General features: G+C 45.4%; 1 protein-coding gene across 1 annotated transcript in view; it reads left to right on the top strand.

Moving 5' to 3' along the window:
• The window catches only part of LOC126234795 (farnesol dehydrogenase-like), a 68,312-nt gene that overhangs the window by 14,340 nt on the left and 33,181 nt on the right, over positions 1–20,791 (top strand). The gene's annotated exons all lie outside the window — the stretch shown is intronic.

The following is a 20,791-nucleotide window of genomic DNA, read 5'->3' on the forward strand; positions in this document are numbered from 1 at the left end:
GCCTAAGTCATGTTTCCCCCCTCTGTTACACTCGGGGATCGCGGGAGGGGAAAACGACTGTCTGTACGCCTCAGTACGAGCTCTAATTTCCCTTATCTTTGAATGGCGATCATTGCGCGATTTGAAAGTTGGTGGTAATAATATATGCTCCACATCGTAGGTGAAGATCGCATTTCGGAATTTGGTGAGCAGCCCCTTCCGTTTAGGGCGCCCGTCTTTCTGCAGGTGTGTCCCACTTCAAACTTTCTACGAGATTTCTAACGCTCTCGCAATGGCTAAATGTACCAGTCACGAATCTTGAAGCTCTTCTTTGGACCTTCTCAATCTCGTGAATCAGACCCAACTGGTAAGGGTCCCATACAGACGAACAATATTCCAAGACTGGACGAACTAAAATATTGAAAGCTGTTTCCTTTGTTGAAGGACTGCATCACTTCAGGATTCTGCCAATAAACCGCAATCTAGAGTTCGCCTTGCCTGTTACTTGTATAATCTGATCATTACATTTGAGATCATTTCGAATAATCACACACAGATACCTGACGGACGCCCGCATCTCGTGGTCGTGCGGTAGCGTTCTCGCTTCCCACGCCCGGGTTCCCGGGTTCGATTCCCGGCGGGGTCAGGGATTTTCTCTGCCTCGTGATGGCTGGGTGTTGTGTGCTGTCCTTAGGTTAGTTAGGTTTAAGTAGTTCTAAGTTCTAGGGGACTTATGACCGCAGCAGTTGAGTCCCATAGTGCTCAGAGCCATTTGAACCATTTTGAACCTGACGGACGTTACCGCTTCCAAAGACTGGACATTGATTTTGTACTCGTACATTAATGGGGGTTTTCGCCTTGTTATACGCAGTAGGTTACACTTACGTATATTGAGAGATAACTGCCAGTCATTACACCACGCATTTATTTTCTGCATATCCTCATTGATGTGTTCACAACTTTAGTGTGATACTACTTTCCTGTAGACTACAGCATCATCGGCAAACAGTCTAATGCCGCAGTCAATACCATCAACCATATCGTTTATGTAAATCGTAAAAAGCAGCGGACCTATTACGCTGCCCTGTGCCACACCTTAAGTTACGCTTGTTTCTGTTGAAGTCACCACGTTCAGGACGGCATATTGCTCCCTGTCTGGTAGAAAACTTTCTATCCAACCGCATATGTCATCGTATAGACAGTAAGCACGGACGTTTTGTAGCAAGCGACAGTGCGGAACTGAGTCGAACGCCTTTCGAAAGTCGATAAATATGGCTCTAGAGACCGGCTCATAGGTTGATGCCTGTTGTATATCATGCACAAAGAGGGCCAGCTGTGTCTTGCATGACCGCTGTTTCCTAAAACCGTGCTGGTTTCTGCAGATGAGCTACTCAGAGTCTAGAAAGGTCATTATGTCTGAACAAAAAATATGTTCCAAGATTCTACCACAAATCGATGTCAGTGAAATTGGCCGCTAATTATGTGAACGCGAATTTCTACCCTTTTTATAGATTGCTATGACCTGGGCCTTCTTCCACTCCCGTCGAACTTTCTGCTGTTCCAATGATCTCTGATAGATGATGGATAAGAATGGTGCTATATTTGTAGCATGTTGTTGTTGTTGTTGTTGTGGCCTTCAGTCCCGAGACTGGTTTGATGCAGCTCTCCATGTTACTCTATCCTGTGCAAGCTTCTTCATCTCCCAGTACGTACTGCAGCCTACATCCTTCTGAATCTGCTTAGTGTATTCATCTCTTGGTCTCCCTCTACGATTTTTACCCTCCATGCTGCCTGCCCTCCAATGCTAAAATTGTGATCCCCTGATGCCTCAAAACATGTCCTACCAACTGATCCCTTCTTCTACTCAAATTGTGCCACAAACGTCTCTTCTCCCCAATCCTATTCAATACCTCCTCATTAGATGTGTAGATCACATAAATAATCTTCAGCATTCTTATGTAGCACCACATCTCGAAAGCTTCTGTTCTCGTACTGTCCAAACTATTTATCGTCCATGTTCCACTTCCATACATGGCTCTACTGTATACAAATACCTTCAGAAACGACTTCCTGACACTTAAATCTATACACGATGTTAACAAATTTCTCTTCTTCAGAAACGCTTTCCTTGCCATTGCCAGTCTACATTTTATATCCTCTCTACTTCGACCATCATCAGTTATTTTGCTCCCCAAATAGTAAAACTCCTTAACTACTTTAAGCCTCTCATTTCCTACTCTAATTCCCTCAGCATCACCCGACTTAATTCGACTACATTCCATTATCCACGTTTTGCTTTTGTTGATGTTCATCTTATATCCTCCTTTCAAGACACTGTCCATTCCGTTCAACTGCTCTTCCAAGTCCTTTGCTGTCTCTGACAGAATTGCAATGTCATCGGCGAACCTCAAAAGAAAATTTCGGAGTGGGTATTAAAATCCATGGAGAAGAAATAAAAACTTTGTTTCCTTCACTGCTTGCTCAATATACGGATTGAATAATATCGGGGAGAGGCTACAACCCGGTCTCACTCCCTTCCCAACCACTGCTTCCCTTTCATGTCCCTCGACTCTTCTAACTGCCATTTGCTTTCTGTATAAATTGTAAATAGCCTTTCGCTCCCTGTATTTTACCCCTGCCACCTTCAGAATTTGAAAGAGAGTATTCCAGTCAACGTTATGAAAAGCTTTCTGTAAGTCTACAAACGCTAGAGACGTAGGTTTGCCTTTCCTTAATCTTTCTTCTAAGATAATTCGAAGGGTCAGTATTGCCTCACGTGTTCCAACATTTCTACGGAATCCAAACTTATCTTCTCCGAGGTCGGCTTCTATCAGTTTCTCCATTCGTCTGTAAATAATTCGCGTTAGTATTTTCAGCTGTGACGTGAAAATTACTGAACTATCAGTTTAATACATCTGTCAACGCCTGTTTTCTTTGGGATTGGAATTATTATATTCTTCTTGAAGTCTGAAGGTATTTCGCCTGTCTCATACATTTTGCTCACCAGATGGTAGAGTTTTGTCAGGACTGGCTCTCCCAAGGCTGTCAGTAGTTGTAATGGAATGTTGTCTACTCCCGGGGCCTTGTTTCGACTCTTCATGCAATATCATATCTCCCATTTCATCTTCATCTACATCCTCTTCCATTTCCATAATATTGTCCTCAAGAACATTGTTCTTGTATATACCCTCTATATACTCCTTCCACCTTTCTGCTTTCCGTTCTTTGCTTAGAACCACTTGCATGAATATGAAGAGCTCAGATAGAAACATAGTTCTCTGTTCTCAAAGGTCTCTTTAATTTTCCTGTAGGCAGTATCTATCTTACCCCTAGTGAGATAAGCCTCTATATCCTTACATTTGTCCTCTAGCCATCCCTGCTTAGCCATTTTGCACTTTCTGTCGATCTCATTTTTGAGACGTTTGTATTCCCTTTTGCCTGCTTCATTTACTGCACTTTTATATTTTCTCCTTTCATCAATTAAATTCAATATTTCTTCTGTTACCCAAGGATTTCTACTAGCCCTCGTCTTTTTACCTACTTGATCCTCTGCTGACTTCACTACTTCATCCCTCAGAGCTACCCATTCTTCTTCTACTGTATTTCTTTCCCCCATTCTTGTCAATTGTTCCCTGATGCTCTCTCTGAAACTCTGTACAACCTCTGGTTCTTTCAGTTTATCCAAGTCCCATCTCCTTAAATTCCCACCTTTTTGCAGTTTCTTCAGTTTTAATCTACAGTTCATAACCAATAGATTGTGGTCAGAGTCCACATCTGCCCCTGGAAATGTCTTACAATTTAAAACCTGGTTCCTAAATATCTGTCTTACCATTATATAATCTATCTGAAATCTGCCAGTATCTCCAGGGTTCTTCCATGTATACAACCTTCTTTCGTGATTTTTGAACCATGTGTTAGCTATGACTGAGTTATGCTCTGCGCAAAATTCTACCAGGCGGCTTCCTCTTTCATTTCTTACCCCCAACCCATAATCACTTACTATGTTTCCTTCTCTCCCTTTTCCTACTCTCGAATTCCAGTCACCCATGACTATTACATTTTCGTCTCCCTTCACTATCTGAATAATTTGTTTGAAGAAATGTATGATGAAATCAATTTCTTCGTCATCTGCAGAGCTAGTTGACATATAAACTTGTACTACTGTAGTAGGTGTGGGCTTCGTGTCTACCTTGGCCACAATAATGCGTTCACTATGATGTTTGTAGTAGCTTACCCGCACTCCTATTTTTTATTCACTATTAAACCTACTCCTGCATTACCCCTATTTGATTTGGTCAGGCGAATACAGGAATATAAATACAAAATGTCTTGTTCCTCCCGCCACCGAACTTCACTAATTCTCACTATAGCTAACTTTAACCTATCCATTTCCCTTTTTAAATTTTCTAATCTGCTTGCCCGATTAAGGGATCTGACATTCCACGCTCCGATCCGTAGAACGCGTTTTCTTTCTCCTGATAACAACGTCGTCCTGAGTAGTTCCACCCTGAGATCCGAATGAGGGACTATTTTACCTCTGGAATATTTTACCCAAGAGGACGCCATCATCGTTTATCCATACAGTAAAGAAGCATGCCCTCGGCAAAAATTATGGCTGTAATTTCCCCTTGCTTTCAGCAGTTCGCAGTACCAGCACAGCAAGGCCATTTTGGTTAGTGTTACAAGGCCAGGTCAGTCAATCATCCAGACTGTTGCCCCTGCAACTACTGAAAAGGCTGCTGCCCCTCTTCAGGAACCACGCGTTTGTCTGGCCTCTCAACAGAGACCCCTCCGTTGTGGTTGCACCTACGGTACGGTTATCTGCATCGCTGAGGCATGCAAGCCTCCCCACCAACGGCAAGGTCCATGGTTCACGGGGGGATTTGTAGCATAGTCAACACAAAATGTTACCGGGATACCGTCTGGGTCAGATGCCTTCGTGGCGTCTAAGGATCTTAACTGTTTTACAAAACCAGATACTCTAAACTCGTACACGAGTTTTTGAAAGCTAGGTTTAGAATTTCGGTCTTCTGTTTATCATCATCAGTTACATTACCCATACTGTCAGCACGAGAAGGTATTGAATTATTTGCAGCGTTTGTAATCTCCCCACGGAAAATTACCCTCTACCACGCAATAATTAATAATTATCAATCAAATCATCCACATTTATTCAGTTTTGGAAAGTATCTGATCGGATTTTCTAGTAATATATGCGCCGACAGCTCGTCGACGCCAAGGTATTTTTCTAGTACGTTTATTCTTTGGAAGAACAGAGATACATATATGTATTCTCCATGGTTGTTAGGGAGGAATAACTAGGACAGCTTCGGAAGTATCTGTTGGAAGATTGTCGGGTTGCTAAAAGAGACATATTTCTTCTTCTTCTCGCTAAAGCGAGCTATTAACGTTTGTGCCACTAGCGGGTTATCTGAAGAGAGAGAAAAACTGTAAACACAAATTAAGTAAGACTTGGAGTCAACAGAAAACGGAACATGTAATGGAGATGGATTGAATATACAATTTTCCTCAGAAATAAGGTTTGTGACCCTTTTATTCTAGAGTGAATGACGAATGAGTTCTCTGTCTGAATCATTGATGATTGTCTCGGCCCTGTAATTAGTGGGGAAGTTTCAGTTGTGACGAAGAGAGCCTGCAATCATCGAGATTTTATAAAATCGTCCAAAAAGGCTTCGGACACATCTGAAATTCTAAATCTGTCGTAAAATGAACGAATGGTTCAAACGATCGATTTTCCCAACTGAATGCAGCGCTTAACAATAATAATAGATAAAAAGGTCTTTTACAGCACGTCAGCCGCTGAATATTAAGACGAAGGGCTCCACCAGAGATTCTATTGGGCTGAGTTCACGTAATTAAATAATATATTTAAAACTGTATATAGATAAAGGACAGAGAGAGAGAGAGAGAGAGAGAGAGAGAGAGAGAGAGAGAGGGAGGGAGCGAATGAAATTAGAGAAAAGACGCAGAATCCTCCATTATTATTATTGTTTGTCTGTCTTATCACGGATCAGCCTAAAGATAAAACAGGAGGCCCTTACTTTACTGTACAGGTTTATGTGTGAGAGACATTACACCAAGTTAGCGGCAAGCTGCATTCACATACTTTCATCATTTATAGTACAATCCACATTATACGTTCATAGATTTTACTCACGACCAAAATATTTAGTTTTTTTTTTTAGAATCTGCAGATAAAATATTGCCTTAAAATTCGTTAAAAGAATCTCTCCTTGTCCTTCTGACAGCTGCTTTCATTTCGCATAATTTCTGTTTCAAAAAAAATGGCTCTGAGCACTATGGGACTCAACTGCTGAGATCATTAGTCCCCTAGAACTTAGAACTAGTTAAACCTAACTAACCTAAGGACATCACAAACATCCATGCCCGAGGCAGGATTCGAACCTGCGACCGTAGCGGTGTTGCGGTTCCAGACTGCAGCGCCTTTAACCGCACGGCCACTTCGGCCGGCTAATTTCTGTTTGTCAGCGGGGCAGTGGCTACGTTTAAAAACGACTGTGCATAATTGTCTGCTTTCTCAGCAACTTCCTGATATGTTTGTTGTACCAAGGTGGATACTTTCCCTCCCCTATACTTCTGCTAGGCACATACTTCTCTAGCGTATGGTGGACAATACCTTTAAATTCCGACCAAAGATGCTCAATATCTTTGTGTCCCGCGGTGAATCCTTGGAGCTAACTATGAAGATATTCATTAATGACACATTTATTTGCTTTCCCAAACAAGAAAACTCTACGCTGTTTCTTAGGTGTTTTTGCTACTTTCACTGACATAGAAGCCACAACGACATTATGGTCGCTAATACCTTCTTCTAGATTAACTTCCTCAAAGAGACCAGATCTGTTTGTTGCCAATATATCTAATATGTTCCCATCTCGAGTTGGTTTTCTAACCAATTGCTCAAGGTTGAATGTTGAGAGCGCCTCCAGAATAACCTCACACGAGTCTTTGCTTCCGCCCCCTGTGATAAACGTTTAAGTCAGTGGATGCCAGATAGAGTCACCACCTATAACTAATGGATAATTTGGATATTTACTTCCTATGTACTCAAGACTTTCCCTAAAACGTTCTGCAACGTTTGTTGCGGACGCTGGTGGTCTTTAAAAACATCATAATACAAGGGTCAATCTTTGATTGAAATAGTCTGGATAAAGCTGTCACTGTCCGACCCAGTATCGATCTCAACTGCGTTTAAACATCTTTTAACTAGAATGAACACACCACCTCCCATAGCATCAGTCCTATCCTTCCTAAACATTGTCCTATCTGAGTTCAAAATTTCACTGCTTTTTATGTCTGGCTTCAACCAGCTTTCGGTACCTAATACAATATTGGCATTGCTACTGTTTATTTCGGAGATTACCTCGGGGATCTTGCTCCAGACACTTCGGCAATTTACTAACATGAGATAAAGCATATTTAAATCCTTTGGAATGACCTGTTTAGGCGAACTAACAATTTTTACAGTTGGCACACCCACATCAGTGACATGAACTGGTAATTTTTCAGGCCAGCGGTTTGTTTCCCGTTGGGAGGAACCTGATCTAAAAAACAAAAAAAACCATGTGCACGCCACTTGTACTGTGCTACCCATGTAACTCCCTCCTGTGTGTAGAGTACCCCTGATCTATCGAGGGGCGTCCTACAACCTTCCACCATACAGCGTACGTAGGTGGAACCATTTTCGTCACAGAGTCGACGCAGCCTCCGGTTTAGATTCTCCACTCGACTCCAAACCAGAGGACCCCAGTCCATCCTGGGTACGATGCTGCAGATCCTCAGCTTGGCTTCCACTCCTCGAGAGATGGAGGCCGCCTTCACCAATTTAGCCAGCCGTCGAAAGGGCCCAAGGATTTCCTCGGAACCCCGATGACAGGCATCGTTGGTGCCGACATGTGCAACAGTCTGCAGCTGGCTGCACACCGCACGCTCGATAGCTGCCGGAGGAGCCTCTTCCACATCCTGGACAAGACCCCCCCGGCAAGCACACCGAGTGAACGTTGGACTTCTTCCCCGCCCTAGCCGCTATGTTCCTGAGGGGCTCCATGACCTGCCTAACATTGGAGCTCCCAATAACTAACAAACTCCTGTCCCCACGTGCCTGTCCAGACCTTGCTGAAGGAGCGGCCACTATCCTGGCAGAAGGTGCATTCTGATCCGGCTCAGCCTCCCCCCCCCCCCCCCCAGGATCAGATAGCACACTGAATCTATTAGCAAAGTGCATGGGATTTGGCAGGAGCCTGCATCCCCCATGCAGCCTTCGCCTTGAGGCTCGAGACCTCGACACAGTCTGCCACCCACACTGAGTTGAGAGTGGGCTGGCTGGCTCAGTGGCACCTGAGGTCGGCTCAGTGACACAGCTGTGACACCCCCCCCCCCCCCCTGCACATCTAGTACAGTAGACGCTGCCCAAGGCACTCCATCCCCAACACACCTCAAGGTGACACTCTGGAGCTTGTTGACTGTGCCCAACAAAGCTTCCAGCTGCGTTTGGACTGTGGCCAACTGCTCCTGCATCCGCACACAACAGACACAGTCCCTGTCCTTCTAGTTAATAACTGATTTACTATAAAAAAACGTAAGGAAACCTACTGCCACGCAAGGTTAACAGCTACTCTCTAGTTGGCAGAAAGGAACTCAATAATGAAAATAAAAATTAATGGTAGAAGATAGATCTGGTGCTTATTTTCCTACTACGGGCTATTTAGAGAATACGAAAGAATAAGACAGCCCCTACCAGTTTACTGTTGGTAACTATCTAGCGAATATTATAAACGAAATAAGCAGTAACGTACGGTAAGCTGCACCTACTGATTATCGCTCGTATTCGTACTTTAAGCAAGAGTTTACGTACACGCGAAAGTGACCTAATAAAACTATAAGAACTGCTATCTTCAATGTATCGAGTCTAAATGACACTAATAATCGGAAATACTGAGTATTGTGCACTGAATTAGTTGATAATCCCGCGTATTTAACGTCGGTTAAGAATGTGAACAAACGTTCGCGTACACCCGGAACTGTACTAAACAGAAACTTCGCTTATCTTATTCAGACGCAAATAAAAACTGAAACCTTAAATTTATCACGTGTATCTGACACAAATGCACGTAAATACTATAGAATAGACAGCAAAAACGATTAATTACCAGGTAAATTACTTATCTTGCAACACAGCAAGCGAAAAACGCCCGTAGCCGGCGTCAGGGCTGACAGTCACTCCTAACCGATGGTATCAGTGCTTTCAATGCGTTGGACAAAAGGGCGCACATGTTCAGTTAATATTAAGACATCATCAGATGACGCGAATCTAAGAGTACGAAACCGGTCATGATGCTGTTTGTGTGAATCGGGGATAAGAAACACAATAAAATTATTTCGTTACATGACACCTGCTGTATTTTACTGCCTAGTGTGTGATGCCGATATCTTTACCTTTGCCTTCACCATTACTAGTAGTATTACCAATGAAACAGAACTCGCGAACTGGCACACTGTTGGCGTTATCCTAATCCCAGTTTTGTTCTTCAGTAATTTACATGCTAGTCTGTCTTAATGTAAACTTTTAAGGTAATAGAAAGAGGACAAGGATTACGGCAGGAGCGCCTGCGAATGTACACTGTGATGCCATCCGTTTATTTGCTTATCGCCATCCCATGATTTTTGTCATTACTATCGCGTGCACAAGTTATAGAAGGGCAGTGCATTGGCGGAGCTATCATTTGTACTCAGGCGATTCATGAGAGGAGATTTCTGACGTGATTATGGCCACACGACGAGTGTTAACAGACTCGGAATGTCCCCTGTGATAGTTCCAACTACTAGTCCACTTTCAGTTTCGGAAATCGTTAGGGAATTCAGTATTTCGTGCTCCACAGTGTCAAGAGTGTGCCGATAGTACCAGATTTCAGGCGTTACTTCGCACTACGGTCAACGCAGTGGCCGACACCCTTCAAATGGTTCGAATGGCTCTGAGCACTGTGGGACTTAACTTCTGAGATCATCAGTCCCTAGAATTTAGAACTGCTTAAACCTAACTAACCTCAGGACATCACACACATCCATGACCGAGGCAGGATTCCAACTTGTGACCGTAGCGGTCGTGCGGTTCCAGGCTGTAGCGCCTAGAACCGCTCGGCCACCCCGGTCGGCCCGATGCCCTTCACTTAATGACAGCACTGAAAACTCTGCAAAGGCATCAGCGCTCTAAGAGACATCGAAGACTGCCTGATGTATCAGCGGAAATCGATGTGGGACTTACGACTAACGCGTCCGTAGGTACAATGCGACAAAAATTGGCGTTAATGGCTATGGCACCACACAACGGACGTTGAGTGCCTTTGCTAAGAGCACGTCATCGCCTGCAGCACATCTCCTGGGCTCGTGGCCCTATGGGTTGGACCCTACACGACTGGAAAACCGTGGCCAGATGAGATGAGTCCCAGTTTCAGTTGGTAAGAGCTGATGGCAGGGTTCGAGTGTGGTGCAGACCCCACGAAGCCGTGGATCCAAGTTGTGAACAAGGAACGATGCAAGCCGGTGGTGGATCCATGAAAGCGCGGGATCGGTTCAGCTGGACCAGAGGACGTAGCCATTTCCAATCAATAATCTGTTACTTGGAATGGACTATGTTCGGGTACTTGGAGACCATCTGCAGCCATTCATGGACTTCATGTTCCCAAAAAACGATGTAAATTTAATCGATGACAATGCACCATGTCATCGGACCACAATTATTCGTGACTGGTTTGAAGAACAATTTGGACAATTCGAGAGAATGGTTCGGCCACCCATATCGGCCGACATTAATCCCATCGGACAATTATGAGACGTAATTGAGAGGTCAGTTGGTGCACAAAATCCTGCAGCGGAAAGACTTCCGTAATTGTGGGCGGCTATAGGGGCAGCATGGTTCAATATTTCTGCACTTCCGACGATTTGTTGAATGCATGTTACGCTGATTTGCTGCACTACGCCGGGCAAAAGGATGCCCGTCACGACATTGGGAGCTATCGACGACTTCTGCCAGCTCAGTGTATCTTTACGAGGGTTGGGACTTAAATAGTGGCAACTATTTATTCACAACCGATACAAAAGGGTTACATGTTCGCACCTGTTACTGTCCTTCAAAAGCCGGCCGCGGTGGTCTCGCGGTTCTAGGCGCGCAGTCCGGAACCGTGGGACTGCTACGGTCGCAGGTTCGAATCCTGCCTCGGGCATGGATGTGTGTGATGTCCTTAGGTTAGTTAGGTTTAAGTAGTTCTAAGTTCTAGGGGACTGATAACCATAGTACCATAGTGCTCAGAGCCACTGTCCTTCAAAGTAGTCACCAGCGTTATGTAGAACCCGTTGCCAGCGAAGTGGAAGGCGTAGTATACAGTTAGCAGAGCCTATTCTGTTGATGGTGCGAATGGAGTGGTCTAAAGTTATGGTGATTCTCGTGTACGACTGTGATGGTGTTATCCTAACGCATTACGTTCCTCCACAGCAGAGCGTGAATGCACAGTATTACTGTTCGTTTTTGGAGCATCACCTGTGATCAGCTTTGCGAAAGAAGCGGCGACACTTTCTGCGCAACCCACCAAACATTTTGCACGACAATGTGCGGGCGCATACAGCGCAAGCTGTGGCTGCTCTGTTCGGTCTGTGGGACTGGGAAGTACTGTACCATCTACCATACTCCCCGGACTTAAGTCTTCGTGGTATTCGCTTCAGAACTGTTCCAAAGTCACAAAGTGGTTACTTCATCTTCGGAATCAAATCAGAGATTCGACAGGCAGTAGACCGCTCCATTCGCACCATCGACAGAACAGGCTCTGCTAACGGTATACTACGCCTTCCACATCGCTGACAACTGGTTCTATACGCTGGTGGCTACTTTGCACCTGTTACTGTCCTTCAGACATGTAACTCTTTTTTATCGGTTGTAAATAAATAGTTGCCACTATTTAAGTTCCAACCCTCGTATTTCCACAAGAAATTGAGTGAATAAATATGACAGTAAAGATTTTGTTATGTCTCATTTTACGTACTTGAGAAAGACAAAATCATAGTTTAATTTTGTTTTGTTTTGTTTTAAGTCGCGAAAAACTAAGGTGACACGCACCCACGTGAGAAACGTACAACACTAAAAAGAAAAAGGAGGTAATAGCGACTAGACGTTAAGCCCACTGACGGAAGGAAAGACAGCTAGAAAACAGGGACTCTCTCTTGGAGGAAAGGGTCATTAAATACGCCGTTGAGAAAACAGAGGCCCGAAGTAAAGATACTTCGCCGTATTACTACAATGGATAAAAAGTAAAACGCGGTCGACAGCCCGCGCGTCGTTCGCTAAACCGCCTTAACCCAGGCAGCAAAAGTACAGTAGAATGTAAGTGGTAAAGCAAAGGACTTTCGGTCAGCGGATGGTGGACCGTCAAAGAATGAGCGCAGTGAGGATGAAATGGTGAGGGAACACTACTTAAGCATTGGGCACTGCCTTTTTAGGCATCGCTATTTATTAACGTAGCAAAAATGATCTCACAGCGAATGAGTCGAGAGGAGGTCGTCCAAGCCGATGGGAGAGATTCGTTGCCCTGAAGGGAAGACCAGTGGTGATGCCAAAGTGCCACCAACTGCTGACCGCTCGCTAGTTCTTCCATTCGCTTCGATGATCTTTGTGTTGCCCTCTGCAGCAGGAGGGCTGGAGCTTTGACGCGAAACAAGGCCGCTGACGCTGCTGCCAGACGATTTGACCAGGGACCCACATATACACCAGAGTGGCTTCATCAAGAGTGAGAAACTGGAAGCTTTCCTGGACCCGTTGCACTGAGGGATGGACGGTACAGCAGACAGGCTCTGAACGGCACTAAGAGAGTCGGAGCAGATGACCCAACTGAAATTCCTGTGTCGCAGGATGTACTGCGTGGCGTGATACAGAGAGAAGAGCTCGGCTTCTGGAACACTGCTCAGTATTAATAGCAAATACCGAAAAACGTCGGCGCCAATGACGAAGGTGCACTCGACACCACGGTCAGTCCGAGAGTCATCAGTGTGCACGAACGTACTATCGCTAAGTTCCGTGCGAAGGTCCAGAAACTTACACCGATAGATCGAATCTGGAGCAGTGTCCTTAGGAAGCGAAGAAAGCCAAGGTGAACACAGGCCGCGGCACGAAGCCTAGGTGGTGAAGGATTCACAGCTTTCGGCTATTGCTCCGGTAGCTTGTGTCCACATGTGAACCATTCAACGAAACATCATCGATATGAGCTTTCGGAGCCTGCACGACACAAAACTTTACGCGCTTTACCCCTCGCCTGGGCCCATCAACACCGACATTGGAAACATGTTGCCTGGTCAGACGAGTCTCGTTTCAGTCATCATCCGTTCCATGCAATTTGGACTGTTGGAGATGGACAGGTACAGAGAGAACCTCGTGAATCCACGGGCCCTGCTTGTCAGCAAGGCACTGTTCAAGATGGTGGAGGCTCTGTAAAGGTGTAGGGCGTGTGTCATCGGAGTGATATGGGACCCTTGATAAGTCTAGATACGACTCTGGATGCAGGTGATCAGACGGGATGCTCTCGTACATGTCACCTGTCATTCATGTCCACTGTGCATTCCGACAGACTTGGACAATTCCAGCAGGACAATGTAGCAATTCCGGACGTGTGGGGTGTCGCAGAGTGGCTCCAGCAACACTTCTGACTTCAAGCACTTCCGCTGGCCCGCAAACTCCGCACACATGAACATTCTTGGGCGTATTTTGGATGACTTGCAACGTAGTGCTCCACCCCCTCATACTCTTACCGTGAATCTTGCAGGGCTGTCCATAAATCTGTGCCAGTTCCCTCCAGCACCACTTTAGACAATCCGTGCCACGTGGTGTTGCGGCGCTTCTGCGTACTCGCGGGGCCCTATACGATATTAGGCATGTGTACCAGGTTTGTATTTTTTTCCTCTTCAGTGTAATTTACCACGTCCTAACAGTGATGTTATACAGACCCTAAAATGCTGCCCTCAGGAGCTCCGAATTCGTTCGCAGAGTACAGGTTTGGCGACCCCTTGGCTGGGGACTGGTAAACGTCGTCAGTCCTTTGTCTCCATAAGCTCTGGGCATGCTTCTGCGACCACCACGCGGCGCCACAATAGAACTTTGTGTGTCACAGGGAACTGGCATATTTACTTGACTGCCCAGATCATGAGGATGGTACAAACCCCTACAATAATTAAGAACAAAAACCCTCAGTCTCAAGTTGTGCTGTGCGCTGATGAGATGCATGGCTGTTGAGGTTGAGCGCTCATTAATGGGCAACCTCTGGGGAACCTCCCACACCTCAGTTGTATAATGCTTACCTATGGAGCTCTGTCTGGGTGACTTATTTCCCTAGCTGCTCGTGGGACCAACGAAATAACAAGGCTCGTGTAGCCCATCCCCAGACTCTGTGGTTACATAGTATTTGGTATTGAATTGTAACAGAATGCATGCTGCTGGTGAGAATGTGTTTTTGAATGTGAAGCGACAAAAGGGCAGCTTTGAGAAGGCATCGCTTTTTTTATAGTCAGAAAGGTTTAGAGGGCATCGCAGATACTCCAAAATAAGTGAACTAGTTGCGTAATGGAACGCTGTTAATTGTAACAGCTAGTTTCCAGTAAGTCAGCATCCTCCAGTAAGCTAAGTATCTTGGGAAATACGACGTAGAAACGGAGTTCCACGACACCTTGAACTAAAACGAAGGTGTTGACCTGTAGGGATCTACGTTCCCAAGGAGTAGTTGGTAGATGAGTGGGCTCAGGAAGCAATCGTTTATGGGCTAAATGTACTCAAAAGAATGGATAGGAGTCTCATAAAATCTGATTCCTTCATCCTCACCTTCAACAGCGAGCAAATGGAGACAGATTTCGATCGCCTGAGTGTACGTCAATATGTCCCCAACGCAATGCGGTATTTTAAATGTGAGTGCTTTGGGCACACCTCCTTATATCCTAAGGGTGAAACCACTTGGGCCACTTGTGGCAATCCATGACGGAGTTGGTTGCTGCTCCCCTCTGAAGTGTGTAAATTGCTCTTGGGTCACCCTGTGTGGAGGGGGAACATCGGTGTCTTCCTTGAAGATAGGAAGAAACAGGGGTAAAACAATGAAGCGCATCGCATATGTTGACAGCAAGGCCATTTAGCCTCCCACATACACTACATCTTTTTCTTCAGCCATTAAAAATTCTATTTCAACAGCCAAAGCTTCTACGCAGACAGAGGGTGCTAGTTTCAGCATTAATACCTGCGTTTATCAGTGTATATATCAAGCTGCAGTTGTTTCAAAGCCCTTAGTTCTCCTGTGAATCTCAGATAAAGCAATCCGAGACAGGCGCGCAGTTCTCTGATGGTTTGTATGCTGTTCAATAGCAGATAACCTCCCAGCCTTGAGATTCGCGTGAGCGAAGGCTCAATGCGTAATTGAGGAGAGGAAGGAAAGGTCATGGCAATCGTTCGTAGACTCGATCAACCGTTCCACTTGTTCTACACAAGTATGTGAAGCCATCTGAAGGAATCCCGGTAAGCAGAGTTATTTACCAGTAGCAACAGTGTTGAAACAAGTGTGTCTCCAAACAACGCTTAGACACATTCCTAAGAGGATGGCAAGAGACTTTTGCAGAACTACAGCCGCTACCAGCCAGGATCCCGTTTTTCACTGCTATCGTGCTATCGTGCTACCGTGCAAGTTGTACTGTTCAGAACTGTGGGATCTGAAGCCAAACTACACTTTCTCCATGTCAGAGGGGTAATCTGCATGCAATATCACGAGGCTCTAAAAGTGCCATCATGGCCAAACCCAGGACTGCACGCTTCGACACTTGTCAGCGGAATCGAAGGAAATCCTACTCGAATGTTTTAATTTGATAGACAGACAGGTTTTCCCACTGGCAGAGAGGCAGTTCTGAGACCTCTCCTCATACTAGGAAAGGATCCAGTAGTTACTGGAGCGTCACCTTAACAAGCCCTGGAGTGCATGGTTAACCGTCGTCTAGTCTAGTTGTCTGAGAACAGCTGAGGAGTTGCCTGGTCTCTAGACCGAAAACTCCAGAGTTGACACACTCTCGTGGTTACCACACCTGTGGGACTGAAAGCCAGAATCCAGAAGGCACTAAATATCGTGAAGTGACTTTGTCACAGGTCTTCTGGAGCAGATAGGGCACAGTGTATGGGATCAGCGAGATCTCATTATATCAAGATTACTGATGCTGTTTACCATGATTGGATTAGGCTGGCTACAGGTGCTAACAGGACTAGCCCCATACCCAGTTTCTGTGCTGAGGATGGGGTACCACCACTCACCATCTGGCAACAGTTCCTCTTGGAGCTGCGAGTAACTTATAGGCCTCATGCACCGACTTCTCCTGCGTATTATACTGCTACTTGTCCACCTCTGGATCGCCTTTTCTCCAATCGTCCACAAGCAACCATGCTAATTGAGATCTGCGTGCAGCACGTGCTGGAGTCGATTTGTATGGGGTATATACAACCCCAAACTGCACTTCTGCTTCTGTCTTCAGTGCGATATCTTGTGAAATTTTAAATGAGGGCCCCAACTATGTCTTTACGGATGGGTCTCAACAGGGGGACTACGTTGGTCACTCTTATTTTCCCGGACTGTCTCCTCGAGATCTGACTGCCTCGAGAATTATATGCGCGGAATTATATGCGATCTTGCGGGCACTGGAGTAGATGAGACGTTCTTGAAGTGCTAATTTCCGTAGCTGTTCCGATTCTCTGAGTGTTTGTTCCTTCATTCTCTACAATTGTACCCAACCGATAAAGTGGCCCAGAATATCAGGACAGCCTCCTCCAACTACAACGGATGGGGAAGGTGGTGTCTTTCTGCTGGGTGCTATACTGCATGAGTATTGCAGGGAACGAAAGGGCGAATCTGGCAACCAAGGAGGCGTGTCGTGATCCTAAGTTAGTTCCAAGTGCCATTCCACTACATGCTAAAACCTAGCTGCTGTGGTACAGAGTCTTGCGTCACTGAAAGTATGAATAGCTGGAAGCTCCGTCTAGCAAAGCCCACAACGCGCCTGTGGCGTACCTTTTTTATGCCACAAAGATGGGATCAGGCCCTCCTCGCTCGCATTTGCATTGGTCACAGCCCTATGACGCATGACGTCTTGCTCCGGCCGGAAGAGACTCCAATCTATGGTGCTTGTGGTGCACTGATTACTGTACAGGGTGTCCCAAAAAGAATGACCAGATTTTAACTTGTAATAATATTGAGACAAATGCCACTAGGTAAGTCAAACAGCGCTAGATATAATCGGCATGGTCTAGAGCAGGGGCGGGCAAACGTTGCACGCGGCTCATGAGCGCACAGCGCTGCACGTGTGCTGCTCGCGTGCAATCGTCGACCGCGACTGGGGCGACAGCCGGCAGGTTGCGGCAGTGTAGTACCAGGCTAAGCTGCGGACGTTGATGCGAAGCGAGCACTATGTAGTGAACGTTGTATTTCAAGAATCGGAGAAGTGGAGATTTGCTATCTTTTAAAAAGTAATGGGAGAATCATTTTTTCTTTGTGCGGAAACGTGAAAATTCGAAATGTTTAATATGTGGCAGCATTCTCGCTGGTCAACGGAAGTTTAGTATTGAAGGCCATTATAATAAATTTCACAAGGACGAGTACAATTTATCGTCGGATTCTGAGCGGATGGGGAATTGACTGAGCTTAAGAAGAGCGATCTGACGATACCAGATGAATCTGTCGTAGTTGGCCGGCCGGAGTGGCCGAGCGGTTCTAGGCACTACAGTCTGGAACCGCGCGACCGCTATGGTCGCAGGTTCGAATCCTGCCTCGGGTATGGATGTGTGTGATGTCCTTAGGTTAGTTAGATTTAAGTAGTTCTAAGTTCTAGGGGACTGATGACCACAGCAGTTAAGTCCCATAGTGCTCAGAGCCATTTGAATTTGTCGTAGTTGCTGTTGTCACGAGAGATCTGCGACTTTCTCTCGTCATGTCTCTCATCTAACTGACTTAAAATTCTATGGAGCACTGTTTTCAAGTTTTCAGGACGACAACAATAATAGCCCAGCGGTATGTGCAAGTTATAAGACTGCGCTTAATATGGCGAGAGCTGGAAAACCTTTTGCTGAATTAATAAGTCTCGGTTAAGAGCAAACATCAGTGATGAAAACTTGCGTAACCGTTTGTGTTTGTCTGTATGTAGAAATTTTGTTCCAGATATTAAACGTATTGTAAACTCCACCTGTGATAAATAAAACGTATCGTAGGTAATAGGTACTCTTTCAAACCATGATTTCCTTCAAGCACTCCTACTAACCTTATTGATTCAGTCAATAAAGCAAGCTAGGAAACAAAACGCATTACAGAGGAAGGAGCGGACAGTGGGTATGGTGGGGATGGGAGATAAGCGCGTGGCCAGCTTGCCCCTGTGTGCACGCGGAACACCTGTTAACTGCACGCGTGCAAGTGCACCGCACATGTGCAGGATTCCTGCCCGCCCCTGGTCTAGAGCTTCAGAAAAAAATCCGCTAGATGTCGCTACGAGAACTGACCTGGAGCGTGCAGCCTGTCTCGCGCAATATGGCGATCGCGCAACAGAAGGCGTATTATGTTATTGAATTTAGTCGTACTCAATCAGTGATCGCAGTTCAGCAGGCGTTTCATATTCGATTTCGTGCTAAAGCACCATCACCAAAGAACATACGACGTTTGTCGAACAGTTTGAAGAAACAGGGTGCCTCTGTAAAGGCAAAAGTCCTGGCCGGCCACGAGTTCCTGAACAAACAGTGGAACAAATCCGACGAGCATTTGAGCGGAGTCCCCGCAAGTCTACGCGTCCTGCTAGCCGAGAACTTCCGTTACCTCGCATAACAGTGTGGCGTGTGTTACGGCGTCGTTTGGCCCACAAAACATACTGATTGCAACTGGTACAAGCTCTTCGAGATACTGACAAAATGAAGCGAGTGGACTTTAGCAATGCTATTCTAGAGGACATGGAAGATGACACTTTTATGTCACGACTGGTATTATGTAATGATGCAACTTTCCATATTAGCGGTAAGGTTCACTATCATAATGTGCGTACATGGGGGCTAGAAAATCCTCATGAATCAATTGGACACAAAGGGGTTCACCAAAAGTGAATGTTTTTTGTGCTGTTTCGCAAAGCAAGGGTTATGGGCCCTACTTTTATATCTTGCAATGCTACATAACTGGTTGTTCCCACAACTTGACACCGAGCGAGGTGGCGCAGTGGTTAGCACACTGGACTCGCATTCGGGAGGGCGACGGTTCAATCCCGTCTCCGGCCATCCTGATTTAGGTTTTCCGTGATTTCCCTAAATCGCTTCAGGCAAATGCCGGGATGGTTCCTTTGAAAGGGCGCGGCCGATTTCCTTCCCCATCCTTCCCTCACCCGAGCTTGCGCTCCGTCTCTAATGACCTCGTTGTCGACGGGACGTTAAACACTAACCACCACCACCACCACCACCACCACAACTTGACGCTGACAATTTCATCGGTCAGCAAGACGGAGCACGACCGCACTGGCACAAAAACGTGTGCAGTTTCCTCAATGCCAACGTACCCCAATGTTGGATAGGGCGTACAGGGCTACGAGACCAGGCTTTACACTCTTGGTCTCCTAGGTCCCCTGACTTAACACTATGCTTAACATACCCCCACAGGAAGAAATCACAATGTGTTTACGTTCCTCCCTTACCTCGTGACATTGTAAGATTGTAAGGTGGCTTCTGTCACTGATGAACTAAAAACCAGCTGCTGTAGCTTCACTCATTCCGGGATGAATTCGTCTATCGGCTAGATGTCGTCTGTGCAGCCAGTGGAGGTCATACTTAACATTTCTGATGGGTTTTTATAAGCTTCTCTTTTCTGAGTAATTTAGTATGCAATTTGTTGGTGTTAAGGCCTCCTTCCTAATAAATAATTCTATTTAAAATCAGTTCATTCTTTTTTGGGACACCCTGTACATCCTATTTTATTATGACTGTTTTAGTTTCCGACCAGAGGGCAGCGGCAGGTTTGCCAATAGATTACCCTCTATTTTAAGTAATATTCAAATGAATGTGGTGAGAGTCTTAAGATTCCCTAATGTCCAACTTGCTTCCTAAAATTTTAGGGAGATGATTGTAAAGTGTTTACATGTTGACTAAAGCACAGGGAAAAATAAATTGGATGAGTCAATTTGTTTATTTTTTATTTTTAGCTCTTCCGTGATATTAACACTGGTTTAGTCTCAAATGTAGTACCTTTCAGACTTTGTCCATTTTCTTAATTCGAGTGAGGTGTGAGTGAGTACTTGTAATTTTATACGCTTCCTCTTCGCTGTGTGATACACACCTAACAAACTTTCGTGACATACCTGGGGGCAACGGAAACCCAGTACTGCTCGAAAGTAGTGTACGTTAGAATGCAGCACAGCAGCAAATCAGCTAAAGAAAACGTTGGCCCAGTGCAATGCAATGAATAGCAACTACGATCAGCACACCATAGTTTAAGTAATTGTGTTCCGCCAAGTGCAATGCGGAGACACACGGTTACAAAATAAAACTTCAATAATTTACTGATTGATATATCAGAGACTAGCATTTAAAAACTGTATTACGAACCTGGCTTTTATCTACACTCCTGGAAATTGAAATAAGAACACCGTGAATTCATTGTCCCAGGAAGGGGAAACTTTATTGACACATTCCTGGGGTCAGATACATCACATGATCACACTGACAGAACCACAGGCACATAGACACAGGCAACAGAGC

The sequence above is a fragment of the Schistocerca nitens genome, chromosome 2, assembly GCF_023898315.1.
Source record: "Schistocerca nitens isolate TAMUIC-IGC-003100 chromosome 2, iqSchNite1.1, whole genome shotgun sequence".
Taxonomy (NCBI): Eukaryota; Metazoa; Arthropoda; class Insecta; order Orthoptera; family Acrididae; genus Schistocerca; species Schistocerca nitens.